At 45.0% G+C, this 15,006-nt stretch overlaps 1 pseudogene; it reads left to right on the top strand.

Annotated features, from left to right (window-relative positions):
• The first annotated feature begins 284 nt into the window (after window positions 1-284).
• Window positions 285-2,031, top strand: LOC129014254 (cyclin-dependent kinase 8-like; annotated as a pseudogene).
• Window positions 2,032-15,006: the final 12,975 nt, after the last annotated feature.

Here is a 15,006-nt window from a genome sequence, read left to right as displayed (position 1 = left end):
GACACCGCTCCCCACCCCCAGCCCTGGTCCCTCGGCTCTCCTTCGCGGGGGGGATCCTCCCCGTTCCTCCACCCCAGCCAGCCTCTACCCTTCCGCCCCACTGGATGTCCCCGGCGCTTTCCCAGGGCCTCTTCCTGCTCTTGCCGCATCAGTCGGGCTGGTGCTGCCGCCTGGGGGCGTAGAGCGGGCGGATTCCCGGGGACTGCGGCTGCCCGTGCTTCCCCGGTCCCCACCCCTGCCCCCGGTCCCCCGACCCAGCTCTCCCGGCCTTGGAGGCTGTGACAATGGACTATGACTTTAAAGTGAAGCTAAGCAGCGAGCGGGAGCGGGTCGAGGACCTGTTTGAATACAAGTGCTGCCAAGTTGGCCAAGGCACTTATGGTCACGTCTACAAAGCCAAGAGGAAAGATGGGAAGGATGATAAAGACTATGATTTAAAACAAATAGAAGGAACTGGGATCTCTGGGTCCGCGTGTAAAGAAATAGCATTACTTCGAGAGCTTGAGCATCCAAACGTCATTTCTCTTCAAAAGGTGTTTGTGTCTCATGCTGATAGGAAGGTGTGGCTTCTGTTTGACTACACTGAACATGACCTCTGGCATATAATCAAGTTTCTCAGAGCTTCTAAAGCAAACAAGAAGCCAGTTCAGTTACCTCGGGGAGTGGTGAAGTCACTATTATATCAGATCCTAGATGGTATTCACTACCTGCGTGCTAACTGGGTGTTGCACAGAGATTTGAAACCTGCTAATATTTTAGTTATGGGTGAAGGTCCTGAGTGACGAAGAGTAAAAATTACAGACCCTGTCAGCACTCACTCTAGTGCCCTCAGAAATGCCTGTTAAGTCTTTACATGTGCTTTTAAAGAAGTTTCTCCAGTCCATTTTGGTGGCATCAAATTCAAATCTGAAATGGGCTTTGCCCAATTATTTAATTCCCCTTTGAAGACTTTAGCAAATTTGGATCCAGTGGTTGTCACATTCTGGTACCGAGCCCCTGAACTACTTCTTGGAGCAAGGCATTATACCAAAGCTAATGATATTTGGGCTGTAGGGTGTATATTTGCAGAACTACTAACATCAGAACCAATATTTCACTGTCGACAAGAGGACATCAAAACTAGTAATCCTCATCACCATGACCAGCTGGACAGAATATTCAATGTAATGGTATTTCCTGCAGACAAAGATTGAGAAGAAGTAAAAAAGATGCCTGAACATTCAACATTAATGAAAGATTTCAGAAGAAATACATATACCAACTGCAGTCTTATCAAGTATATGGAAAAACAAAGTTAAACCAGATAGTAAAGCATTCCACTTGCTTCAAAAGTTGCTTACCATGGACCCAATAAAGCGAATTACCTCAGAACAGGCTATGCAGGATCTCTATTTCTTAGAAGACCCACTTCCTACATCAGACGTTTTTACCGATTGTCAAATCCTTTACCCAAAATGAGAATTTTTAACGGAAGAAGAACCTGATGACAAAGGAGACAAAAAGAACCAGCAGCAGCAGGGCAATAACCACATGAATGGAACTGGCCACCCAGTGAATCAAGACAGCAGTCACACACAGGGACCCCTGTTGAAGGAAGTGAGAGTTGTTTCTCCCACCACTACCTCAGGTGGACTTATCATGACCTCAGACTATCAGCGCTCCAATCCACATGCTGCCTACCCCAACCCTGGACCAAGCACCTCCCAGCCGCAGAGCAGCATGGGATACTCAGCTACCTCCCAGCAGCCTCCACAGTACTCACATCAGACACATCGGCACTGAGCTGCATCGGAATCTTGTCCATGCACTGTTGCGAATGCTGCAGGGCTGACTGTGCAGCTCTCCGCGGGAACCTGGTATGGGCCATGAGAATGTACTGTACAACCACATCTTCAAAATGTCCAGTAGCCAAGTTCCACCACCTTTCACAGACTGGGGTAGTGTCTTCCAAGTTGTACCTATTTTGGAGTTAGACTTGAAAAGAAAGTGCTAGCACAGTTTGTGTTGTGGATTTGCTACTTCCATAGTTTACCTGACATGGTTCAGACTGACCAATGCATTTTTTTCAGTGACAGTCTGTAGCATTCACAGTCTGTGAATGTGCTAGGGGTAAGCATTTGTCTTTGTATGTGGGGAATTTTTTCAGTGTAACAACATTATATGACCAATAGTATACACACAGACACAAAGTTTAACTGGTACTTGAAACATACAGTATATGTTAACAAAATAACCAAGACTCAAAATGAGATTATTTTGGTACACCTTTCTTTTTAGTGTCTTATCAGTGGGCTGATTCATTTTCTACATTAATCAGTGTTTTCTGACCAAGAATATTGCTTGGATTTTTTTGAAGGTACAAAAAAGCCACATAGTTTTTCCAGAAAGGTTTCAAAACTCTCAAAGATTAACTTCCAACTTATAAGTTTGTTTTTATTTTCAATCTATGACTTGACTGGTATTAAAGCTGCTATTTGATAGTAATTAAATATGTTGCCATTGATATAAACCTGTTTGGTTCAGCAAACAAACTAAAATGATTGTCATAGACCGTGGTTTATTTTTCCTGTTGGTGTTGCTGATTTGTGAGCATGCTTTAAGATGAAAAAAGCATGAATGATAACTTCTGTAAAAAGGTGTGGCATCCAATCCAAATATTTGCATCCTGTTTTTAAACCTGGTTGGTGTAGTGCTATTAAAATTTTGTTTAGTTAATTTTCCTTTTGAAAACTTGTTCGCACATTGTTTATGGTGCCCTTACTTCAGCAAAGGAGAACGAGTAGGAGAGCCTTAGAATTTTTGAGGAAAAAAAATCTATAACATACAGTGTACTGTATTTTACATGAATGACACAAGTATTCTGAATAAAAAATAATTGAACATTGTTAAAAACAAGGTATTATATAATAAATTTATTTTTCATAAATCAAAAAGAAAAAAGAATCTAGGTAGCATCTTCACTAGTCTTGCTCCCTCCAAATCTCTCTCTTTCGCTTTCCTGTGCTTTTTATTCATATTAAAAGGCTCTCCACTTCCCCTTCTTGTCTGTTATGGATGCCCCTTGTGTTAGATCCTAAGTTCCCACACTCCAGCCCCAAAATTTAGTCTTAAACTCACAAAATTTAGTCTTAAACTCATGAAGGCTTCAGGAAACCAACTTTTCTTTTTTTTGTTTTGTTTTTTGTTTTTTTTTTTTAGATGGAGTCTTGTTCTGTCGCCCAGGCTGGAGTACAGTGGTGTGATCTCGGCTCACTGCAAACTCCGCCTCCAGGGTTCAAGCGATTCTCCTGCCTCAGTCTCCAGAGTAGATGGGATTACAGGCACCCGTCACCACACCTGGCTAATTTTTGTATTTTTAGTAGTGACGGGGTTTCACCATGTTGTTCAGGCTGGTTTTGAACTCCTGACCTCAGGTGATCTGCCCGTTTTGGCCTCCCAAAGTGCTGAGATCACAGGTGTGAGTCACCACTCCTGGCCCCAAATCAACATCTATGAGAGGGAAAGTAGATTCAAATAATGCAATTCTGTGAGCTAGGTTTAATTACTCAAGATTCTTTTATTGCAAGTGACAGAAACACAAGTCATATTGAACAAAGCAAATCAGCTCATGTAACTAGGAAGGACAATGGTAAAGCAGGCTCTGGGAAAAACTGGATCCAGAAACTCAAACAAGGTTGTCAGAATTCCTGGTATCATCTCTGTCTGGCTTTATTCTCTCGTGTTGCAAGCTTTCTACATGTGAAGGGGACACAGCTGCCAGAAGTTCTGTGGTTACAACCTTATTACTTTGCAGTCCATGAGGAAGAGAGAAATTCTCCCTCCCAGCAGCTGTATACTCTTCCCAGCAAAAGTCACTCACCAAGCTGGTTTCGGTTAGATCAGTGACGCTATCCAGAGAAATGGAGAACCAGCACTAGGATTAAGGTAGGCTGACTGAGGCACCTCAGTGCAAAGTTTAATGAAGCACTCACTCTTGAGTGAATTTCATGATTACCCTAGTGAGTGGCTCCTTAAGAGTAAGGCACCTGGGGCCTCAGGTTCATGCAAGAGTGTGCACCCCCTTAACTGCTGTGCCCTAGGCTTCTGGCTCCAGCAAGAAGCTCAAGCCCTCTAGGAAACTGTGGTTGGCCAGACCTACGGACAGGAAATGACAAGGTCCTGGGATTGGGCATCAGAGTTACATGAAACAGGTATTGGTGGAATAGTGGTTCCTCTGCGGAAATGTTGAATGATGTTACAAGAAGTGGGAAAGTATGCTGGGCAGAGAAAAATAATAGAGGTCCACTAGAAAGGTATCTTTCTAATCCCCATTTTGTAAATGAAAAAAATGGGACTTAGAAAGTGACATGGATTGTCCTAAGTCATAAAGCTGGCAAACGACTGAACTAGGAGCTGTAATTTTCACATTAATGCAATTGATTCCAAAGCTCATGCTCTTTTCATTGCACAACACAGTGTGCAATATATGTGCAGGGAGGATGTCCTGGAGGAGGGGAATTATGAGTTTGGTTAGCTTTTGACAAAACCATCTGGGATGCAGGAAAGGGGTAGCCTCAGACATGTCTGTGTGATGAAGCATGGACAGCGCCTGTTTTCCTACAGGCTGTGCTCTGAGTGACAAGATCTCTTCCCTCTTCGCCAGCTTGCAGTTGGTGGGGGACTGCATGTGATAAGGGCTGAGGAAGGGAGAGAATCCTTGTGCTGCTTCTGCCCACTTGTCCAATGACCATGTAGAGGGTATCTGTCCCCTGCCCCAACCTCACCAGTTCTGGTGGGATTTCCATAACCGATAGAAATCCATCTCAGCACAGCCTGGTGCAGCTCCAGGCTTTAGCACATAGCTAAAGTTAAATATACTTAAGAATGCAAAGAATATCAATTTTTAAACCACGCATTTATAATAGTAAAAATGGTATACAATGCAAAAGAAAAATCTTAAAGACAATAATACACAAATGACTCCAGTTTGGGAATTGTTCACCTAAGTCTTCATGTGACTAACAGTCACCTATCTAGGCTTCACTCACCTCAAACGCCCTCTCTTCCTTATTTCTGCCCCTGCCCTTGCCTCCCTCCCCATTCCTGGTATCAACAGTTGTCACCCAAGGTGACACTAGAAGTGACATAAGGAGCCTGAAGTTGCCACCCATCTTGGCTCCAAACAGAACAGACATACTATTCTCCCAGGTGGGTGTGGAGTTAGAGTCACTGGGAAATCTGTTTCCCCTTGATGACAGTAGCCAGCAAATCACCAATGTCCACCACTGGATCCTTTCCTAGGGTAGTTGCTGTCGGTAGCCTGATGTTTGAGAGTCAGGTCAGCTTCTCCTAAAATCAGAGTTTCCTCAGCTCAGGGCCCAGCCCAGATGCCCCCAGTCCAGGGCATGTGATTCCTAGGGTGGGAATGGAGGCAACACCTGGCTGGGGATAAACAGAAGCTGTGCTGCCCTCAGAGAGTCTCCATTCACTCAGTCATTCAGCAAACATGCACTGAGCATGCTGGACTCTGGGAATGCAGAAATGAACAAGATCGTCATTAACTTGTTCACTCACACAGTCATTTATTCACTCACTAAGGCATTCTTCCCTTCCGTAGACATTTACCACGGGCTTAGACACATTGCAGTTTTACAGATAGCTCTTACTCCCTTGGCTTTGTTTAGATAAACACTGAAGTGACAAAGTCCCTGAGAGATGATGTGATACCTCAAATTCACCCAGTTCTCAGTGAGTGAGCTAGGATTTGAATCCAGCTCAGGCTGACTCAAAACAACATTGCCAAGTTATACAATATTATTTCCTTTCCTCCTTCCCCTTCTTCCTGGAGTGGCTTCTGGAGACTGCAAACAGATAGACAGCCTCCTCCACCCAGCCTTTCCCAGATAAGTTCAGAAAGGCTCCTGATCTTTGAAAGCCAAAACCTTCATCTGGCTCCTCCTGCTCCATTGTAGCAGATCACCTTTTCCAAGGATGCTCCAAAGATAGACCTCACACGCTCTTTTGCAATGTGATCTTGACCTTACCACCGCTAGTCAAGAGGCAGATCGATGTCTTTACCCCCTTGAATCTGGGTGGGTCCTGGGACTCCTTTGATGAAAGCCATGTCTAGACACAGATGCTATGCCAGATCAAAGTGTAGCCCTGAACTGGCCTGGCAGCTTTTGCTTCCCACCTCTCAGAGTCTCAAGTTGCCATGCAAGATGTTCAGGGTACTCTGTTCAGGCCATGTGAAAGAGTTCTGGGGCCCAGACACTGTGAGTATAGAAACTATCAGGGGTGACCAGCCCAGTCACGCCTTCAAAGGGCCCTAGTCCCTGACATTCTCTGTCTGTTCCCATACGAGAAACCCCAAGCGAGAATCACCCAGCCAAGCCTAGACAACCCACAGAACTGTGAAAGATAATAATAAATTATTGCCTTGAGTCTCTGTGCTTTGGGCAGTGTGCTACCCAGTAACAGATAACCAAGCACACTCATCCTGCAACAAGGCGAGCCTGTAATAGAGAAAGGATTAGAAATAGCCACCTAGCCCCCTGCCTCCAGTTTACGGAGATTTTGGTTTTGCTTTCCTTCCCTTTAATGGAGCCTAGGACAAGTCAGGTGTGGAGAAAGGAAGACATCAATAGGGCTTAGAAAGCCTGATGAGGCCTAGGCCAGGCGCGGTGGCTCACGCCTGTAATCCCAGTACTTTGGGAGGCCGAGGTGGGCAGATCATGAGGTCAGGAGATCGAGACCATCCTGGCTAACAGGGTGAAACCCCGTCTGTACTAAAAATACACAAAATTAACCGGTGTGGTGGCAGGCGCCTGTAGTCCCAGCTACTGGGGAGCCTGAGGCAGGAGAATGGCCTGAGCCCAGGAGGCGGAGCTTGCAGTGAGCCGAGATTGTGCCACTGCACTCCAGCCTGAGGGACAGAGCGAGACTCCGTCTCAAAAAAAAAAAAAAAAAAAAAATCCTGACGAGGTCTCATGGGGCAGGATTGCTCTTTGAGGCCCTGGTATGGGCATTTTTTGGCAGAAAATTTCAGGCAGAGTAGGAGGTGTCAGCATTTTCCTGCATTTCAACATTGCTCCTCTCTCTGGAATATGCGTTCTATTCTTGTCTAGTCAAGACAAAGAGAATTGTCTTGACTTTATCAATCAAGGTGAGCAAGTAAATTAACTGACTGAAAGTTACTTGGCCTGGCACGGTGGCTCACGCCTGAAATCCCAGCACTCTGGGGAGGCTGAGGTTGGCGGATCACAGGGTCGGGAGATCAAGACCATCCTGGCTAATACGGTGAAACTCCATCTCTACTAAAAAAATACAAAAAAATTAGCCGGACGTGGTGGCGGGCGCCTGTAGTCCCAGCTACTCGGGAGGCTGAGGCAGGAGAATGGCATGAACCCGGGAGGTGGAGCTTGCAGTGAGCCGAGATGGCGCCACTGCACTCCAGCCTGGATGACAGAGTGAGACTCCATCTCAAAAAAATAAATAAATAAAAGAAAATTGCTTTGGCATAAAGTTACTTCATTGTCTCACATAGAAAGAGGCCAAGAGGTAGGTGATTCTGAGAGGAAAGCAGCAGTGAGCATCCTCATCAAGTGCCCAGGACTTCCCTGTCTTTCTGCTCTGTCATCCTCAGTGTGTTGGCTTTACCTTCTGAGGCTCATCCCAAGACAGCTACCACAGCTCCAAAGGCAATGTCCCTGTCAGTCATGCTCAAGACAGGATGAAAGGGCAAGAGGTCGATGCTAGAAAGAGCACCTTCCACGTCTACCTCATTGTCAGGTAGCAGAAGACTTCCCAGCAGCCCCCAGGAGACGTCCTTGCACCGCATTGGTCAGAAGCACGTCACGTGGCTACTCCCAGATGCAAAAGAGGCTAGGAAAAAGAGTTTCAGGCAAAGGCCATTGAGACGCCTAGATTTGATTGTCCTAGACCACTAGCCCTCAGCCCTGGCTGTACATTACAATCACTGGAGGAACTTTTATCTTATTTTCAATTTTTCTCTTAGAGACAGGGTCTCACTCTGTCATCCAGGCTGGAAAGCAGTGGTGCAATCATAGCTCACTGCACCCTCAAACTCCTGGGCTCAAGTAATCCTTCCACCTCAGCCTCCTGAGTCTCTGAGACTATAGGCATGCATGACTACACGTGGCTAATTTTTACTTTTTAAAAAATAGGTATCAGGTCTATGTTGCCCAAGGGGGTCTTTAACTCCTGGTCTCGAGCAATCCTGCCACCTCATCCTCCCAAAGTGCTTGGATTATAGGTGTGGTCCACCGAACCCAGCCATGAAAAGCTTTACAAAGATATAGGTGCCTGGGCCCTACTCTGGATTAACTAAATCAGAATTACCAAGAATAGACCCAGGTGTCACTATTTTTTTTAAAATACCCCAGATTATTCTAGTAAATACTAGTGTGTCTGGAACTGGTGGGTTCTCAGCCTCACTGACTTCAAGAATGAAGCCACAGACCCTCAAGACGAGTGTTACAGCTCTTAAGCAGGCACATCTGGAATTGTTCCTTCCTCCCATATGGACTTATTCATTTCTCCCAGTGGGTTCGTGGTCTGGCTGGCCTCAAGAGTAAAGCTGCAGACCTTCAGGGCGAGTGTTACAGTGAGTGTTACAACTCACGTGGGCCCAAAGAGTTAGCACCAGCAACATTTATTGCAAAGAGCGAGACAATAAAGCCTCCACGGCATGGAAGGGGACCCAAGAGGATTACCCCTCCTGGCTCTGGCAGCCTGCTTTTATTCCCTTATCTGACCCCACCCACATCCTGCTGAGTGGCCCATTTTACTGAGAGCTGATTGGTCCATTTTACAAATTGCTGAGTGGTCCGTTTTGATAGGGTGCTGATTGGTGCATTTACAATCCCTGAGCTAGACACAAAAGTTCTCCAAGTCCCCACTAGATTAGCTAGACACAGCACACATTGGTGCATTTACAAACCTTGAGCTACACACAGGGTGCTGATTGGTATGTTTATAAACCTTGAGCTAGACACAGAGTGCTGACTGGTGTATTTACAATCCTTTAGCTAGACATAAAGATTCTCCAAGTCCCCACTAGTTTAGCTAGACACAGAGCACTGACTGGTGCACTTACAAACCTTGAGCTATACACAGGGTGCTGATTGGTGTATTTACAAACCTTTAACTAGACATAAAAGTTCTGCAAGTCCCGCCAGACTCAGGAACCCAGCTGGCTTCCCCTAGTGGATACCTGGATCAGGCGCCAGGACCACCTGCCCGCCAGTCCCGTGCCTCGAGCTTGCACTCCTCAGCCTTTGGGTGGTCCATGGTACCAGGTGCCAGTGAAGCAGGGGGCAGCACCCGTGGGGAGGCTCGGGCCTTGCCGGAGCCCACCTCCGGGGGCTCAGGCATGGTGGGCTGCAGGTCCCGAGCTCTGCCCCACGCGGAGGTGGCTGAGTCCCGGCGAGAATTCTAGCTGGTGGGGGTGGGCGGCAGTGCTGGGGGACCTGGTGCCTCCTCCGCAGCTGCTGGCTCAGATGCTAAGCCCCTCACTGCCCGGGGGCCGGGGCGCTCAGAGTGCGGGACAGGCAGAGCCCGCGCCCACCCGGAACTCGTGCTGGTGTGAGAGCGCTGTGTGCAGCCCCAGTTCCTGCCCGCGCCTCTCCTTCCACACCTCCCCGCAAGCAGAGGGAGCCGGCTCCGGCCTCGACCAGCCCAGAGAGGGGTCCCCACAGTGCAGCGGCAGGCTGAAGGGCTCCTCAAGCGCGGCCAGAGGGGGCACCGAGGCTGAGGAGGCGCTGAGACCCAGCAAGGGCTGCCAGCATACTGTCACCTCTCACTAGGATTGAGAAGCACTGTTTTAAATCAATCATGATTCAGCTCCTGGAGCTAGAGAGGGACTTAACATTTCCTACATACCAACCTCCTCATGATATATATATAGGGAAATGGAGGTTCAGAGAGGAGAAGGATTTGTTTAATATCACACAGCCAGGTAATATCAGGTCTCCTTGATGTCATACGGTTGCTCCTTCCCCCTGGGAAGCATTTTCTACACTCTGGAAAGAGGGCACTATACAAGAAAAGTCGTTTGACCTTGCTGAGAAGTTGTGATTCCCAATAGCTTGTCCCAAACTTGGCCCAGATCTAGGCTCCAAGCCAGTTTCCTCCCAAGAGGGGAAACATCCGTCTTCTGGCGGAAGCACAGTGCTTGCAAGCTGACACAGGACCGGAGCCAGAGGGAAACTGCATGAGGGATGGGATGGGGTGGGGAGGGGACTTCAGCTGCTGTCAAGAAAAAGAGCTGTCCTACATGAGATTTGTGTTTGCTGCAGAGCATCTGTTATTGCACTGTTTGGGGGAATCAACACCCTAGAAGGAACTCGAATAGCCATCACCTGGAGCTGAGTCTCCAGTCCCAATTCCCAGTCTCATCCCAGCCCTAGCCATCATCTTCCCTCCCCAGAGCTAAACAGTACTCTGAACTTGGGGTTTTTAGTTCTCATGCTTTTTAACAAAAAATTATGTGTGTATCCATACAATATGTATATTTTTTAACAAAAGATTATATATATCCATACTATGTATATATCATATTATATTCCATGCTCTTAAATTTTCTATGCAAGCCATCACATTGTATATATCCTTTGGCAACTGACTTTTCTTTCAGCACTGTATTTTTTAAAGCTTTGTCTATACTGGTACATGTAACCCAGGTTATATCATTTCAGCTGTTCCGCAGTGATAGTTCTGCATCTTGGCTGCATGTTAGAATCACCAGGTTTTAAACACCCTGATGCCCAGGCTGCACCCCAAACCACATACATCAAAGTCGCAGATGGGTGGTACTGAGTTTCAATGCTGTTGTTGTTGTTTTGTTTTTGTTTTTAACTCTCCAGGTGATTCCAAGGTGCAGTCAAGGCTGAGAAGAAATGAAATAAATGATAATTTGATGGTCCATTCTCCTATGATTGGCTACTTAGTTTGTCATGCATTACCTAAAAATCATGCAATAAATACGATAAATAAAAATATATAAAGTATAGTAAAACAGACACCTACATACCTACCACATAACTTCTTAAATAAAATGCTGCTAATGAAGGTGAAACTCATCCCTCGTTCCTGACCTCACTCTTTCCTTCTTGACGAAACATAATCACTAAACTAAGTTTAGTGTTTATTATTTTGAAGCATTCCTTTATACTTTTACTACATGTATACATGCCTCTGGATTACAGAACTATACATACATATATGGCATTGTTCAAAATTATTTTAAACTTTTTGTAAATGGAATCATACTCTGTATTTTTCTAAAACTTACTTCAAAAACATATTTGTGAAATTCATCCATGTTGATACATGTAGCTCTAGCTATTAATAATTTTTCTGCTATATTTTTTCATTCCATTGTGTTAAAAATAACCAATTTTAAGCCTATTCTATCATTGGACATCGGCAGTTTAAAAATAAATATTTTCTTTTAAGTATCTTGAAATACCCATGTAAGCCAGCAATGATTACATTAGGTTCATTACAGTTCTCTCTCTTTTTTTGATATATATTTGAAAATTTCCAAAAGAACAAATGAGAGAGTAAGAATGATCTTGATCTTTTCCTCCTGTGTAACGAGTCACTGAGGTGTCGTGTAATGAGATATACATGAGTCTGGAGTTCTGGGTTAAATCTTAATTCTAACTTACTAGCTGTGTAAACACAAGTTGCTTTGTTTCTCTGAGCCTCACTTCCTTGTCTTAAGAATTGGAATAATAACAGATTCTACCACTGAGAGTTGTTATGTGTATGTCATGCTTGCCAAGAACTTAGCACACAGCCTGGCTACAGAAGGGGCTCAGCAGACGTCTATGGAATGAATGTTGGAAATGCTAGACATTAGTTCCCATGAACTTGGAAGTCGGATTGAGTGCTCCAATCCCTGAGGCCTATGTGAGGCCTCTCTGCCTACCTGCAAGAAGGTCTGGGAAAGTGAGAAATAGGCATTCTTAGCTTTTCTCAAGGGAGGTGGTCCCAGCCTCATAAAGAGAGGGGTTGCTGTGGGTAGCAAAAAAGAAAAGCCAAAGTCCTCTTCAGTTCACTGACCTTGGCCCAGTTGGCTTCATTCTCCCTGGATCTCAATTTCTTCATCTGCAAAATGGAAGAAATAATTGATGGCAGTGCCCACTCCAGATGGCCTGCCACTGCCATCACGCTGGCTGCAGCTAGATGCTCCTGGCACCATAGGCTCAGTGGAGCCTGCAGGAGCTGGGGACAAACAGGAACCCTGACCCTTCCAAGGTGGGGCAGGAGCTCCCTGGGTGCAGCTGCAGCCATCCAACTCGCCGCTGCAGACCCAGGCCTCCTGCTCCCTGGGCAGGGATATCCCTGCCCTCCTGGGGACAGCTGCAGACTCAGGCATCCATGCCCTCAGAGGCTCAGAAGTGCCTGCTCCCGCTGCCTGGCTTCTCCCTGCTGTGAGCACCCACTCAGACAGATCTCAGAGCAAAGTCTGGCTGATACCATGAAGACATCAGGAGGCAGATGGATTCCTGGGAGGAAGGAGAGGGGTCCCTGGCAATGCTCCACCTTCAGGCCAGGCAGGGCCTGAAGTCTGGGGGCCAGGCTGCCAGTCCCATGGACCAGAATGGGACTTGTGGTGCCTTTTATGGCCCTGGCATGGCCACCCATGGACCAATCCATGGGCACTTCCATCCTTCTGAGGTTCATAAATGCCCTGGGCTCAGCCAGAGCAGGGAGAGGACTTAGAGGAAGGGATGACCACTGCAGACAGAAGCTACCCTCTCCAGGGCCTCCTCTCTGCTGAGAGCTGCAGACGTGGGAATGACCTGCCTATGGAGAGGAGCTACCCACTGTGGGTCTCCTCTGAGCTGTTCTAACACTCAATAAATCTCCTCTTCATTTTGCTCAACCTCTACTTGTCTACATACCTTATTCTTCCTGGATGCAAGACAAGAACTCAGGCAAAGGCACCACTGGCCACAGAGGTTTCTGGCCACAAAAGCAACACTCCAAAGACCCCATAACATAATGACTTTGTTTTTCACATAATAAATCTAAGTGGTAGAATCTGTTATTATTTCCATTCTTAAAACAAGGAAGTGAGGCTCAGAGAAGCATAGCAACTTAAGTTCAAATAGCTAATAAGATGCTTAAAATAAAGCTATAGCAATCATCACAGTGTGATATTGACTTAAGGATAGAGAATTCAATCAATGAAACAGAATAGAGATTCCAGAAATAAATCTCTACATGTATGGTTAATTTATTTGTGACAAATATGTAAAGGCAATTTACTGAGGTTTTTCTCAACAAACTGTGTTTGGTAAATCAGGTATCCATATATAGAAAACAAACAAAAACTTAAAGACTCTTATTTATATCATACACAATAATTAACTCAAAATGGAGCATGGACAGAAAATGAAGAGCTAAAACCGTGAAACTCAAATAACTGGGTGTGGTGCCACATGCCTGTAGTCCCAGCTACTTGGGAGGCTGAGGCAGGAGAATCACTTGAGGCTGGGAGTTCAAGGCTGTAGTGTGCTATGATCATGCCTGTTGAATTGCCATTGAACTCTAGCCTGTGCAACATGGTGAGACATTGTCTTAAAAAAAAAAAAAACTTATAAAAAATATTCAGGACCTTAGGTTAGGCAAAGATTTCCTAGATAGAACAGCAACAGAACAATCTACAAGAGAAAAAAAAAAAATAAATTAGACTTTATCAAAATTAACCCTTCTGTTCTTTGATAGACACCACCAAGAAAACCAAATGACAAGCCACAGACTAGGAGAAAATATTTGCAAATAATATATTTGATGAAGGATGCATATCCAGAATATATAAATAACACTTACAACTCAAAAATAAGGCAAACAACCTAATTGAAAATTGGGCAAATATTTGGATAGGTATTTCACCAAAGAATAGATATTAAGCACATAGAAGATGTTTATATTATTAGTCATTAGGGAAACGCATATGAAAACATCCACTAGAATTGCTATAATTTAAAAGAATGATCACATCAAATGTTGGCAAGGATATGGAAAAACTGGAACCCTCACACACTGCTGATGGACATGAAAAATGGAACAACCGCTTTGGAAAACAGTCTCATAATTTCTGAAAAATTTAAACATACACTTCCCCACTACTCAGAGATTTCACACCTAGGTATCTATCCAAGAGAAATGAAAACGTACATTCACACAAAGACTTGTATGTGAATGTGCACAGCAGCAATATTGATAATAGCTCCAAATGTCCAACAACTGGTGAATAGATAAATTGTAGCATATCCATACAATGGAATACTACTCAGCACTAAAAAGGGACAATCTACTGGCATAGGCTACAACATGAAGAAACCTCAAAAACATTGTGATAAATGAAAGAATCCCGACACAAAAAACTGCCTATTGTAGGATCCTATTTATACGAAATGTCCAGAAAAGGCAAATCTGTAGATAAAGAAAGAGATCAGTGGTTGACTTGGGTTGGGAGTAATAGCAGAGGTGAATGGAAATAGGTATAAAATAACATTTTAGGATCATATAATTGTTCTTAAAATGGAATGTAGTGATAGTTGCATAACACCAAAATTCACTAAAAATTATCAAACTGTGTAATTACAATGGGGAGATTTTATTGTATGTTAATTATAGCTCAATAAAGCTGTTTTAAGGATACTTATACAGTGTGACCATAAACAAGGGCCATTCTTCTCCCACCCTTTCCACTGCTCACTATCCCTACTCTTCTGGGACTAGATTTGGCCGCCCTCAAACTTAGGCCTCAGGACCCCCTGTTCACACTTGGAAAAGCTGAGAGGCTGAGCAGCTGAGGAATGTGCTGACATTGTTGCCATAGCCAGCAAGCGCTGGCGTGGGGATTGGAACCCAGTACTTGGAACTCATTTCCAGGCGAGGAGTGAGGTGGGGCAACAGGGGACTGGAGCCTGCCGTTTTTTCTACATAGGCCTCACCAACATAGCATTTTTGCTTTATAAAAGCATA

Source organism: Pongo pygmaeus, chromosome 16, assembly GCF_028885625.2.
Source record: "Pongo pygmaeus isolate AG05252 chromosome 16, NHGRI_mPonPyg2-v2.0_pri, whole genome shotgun sequence".
Classification (NCBI taxonomy): Eukaryota; Metazoa; Chordata; class Mammalia; order Primates; family Hominidae; genus Pongo; species Pongo pygmaeus.
The sequence above is the reverse complement of the archived record's forward strand: the minus strand, read 5'-3'. Positions and strand labels throughout refer to the sequence as shown.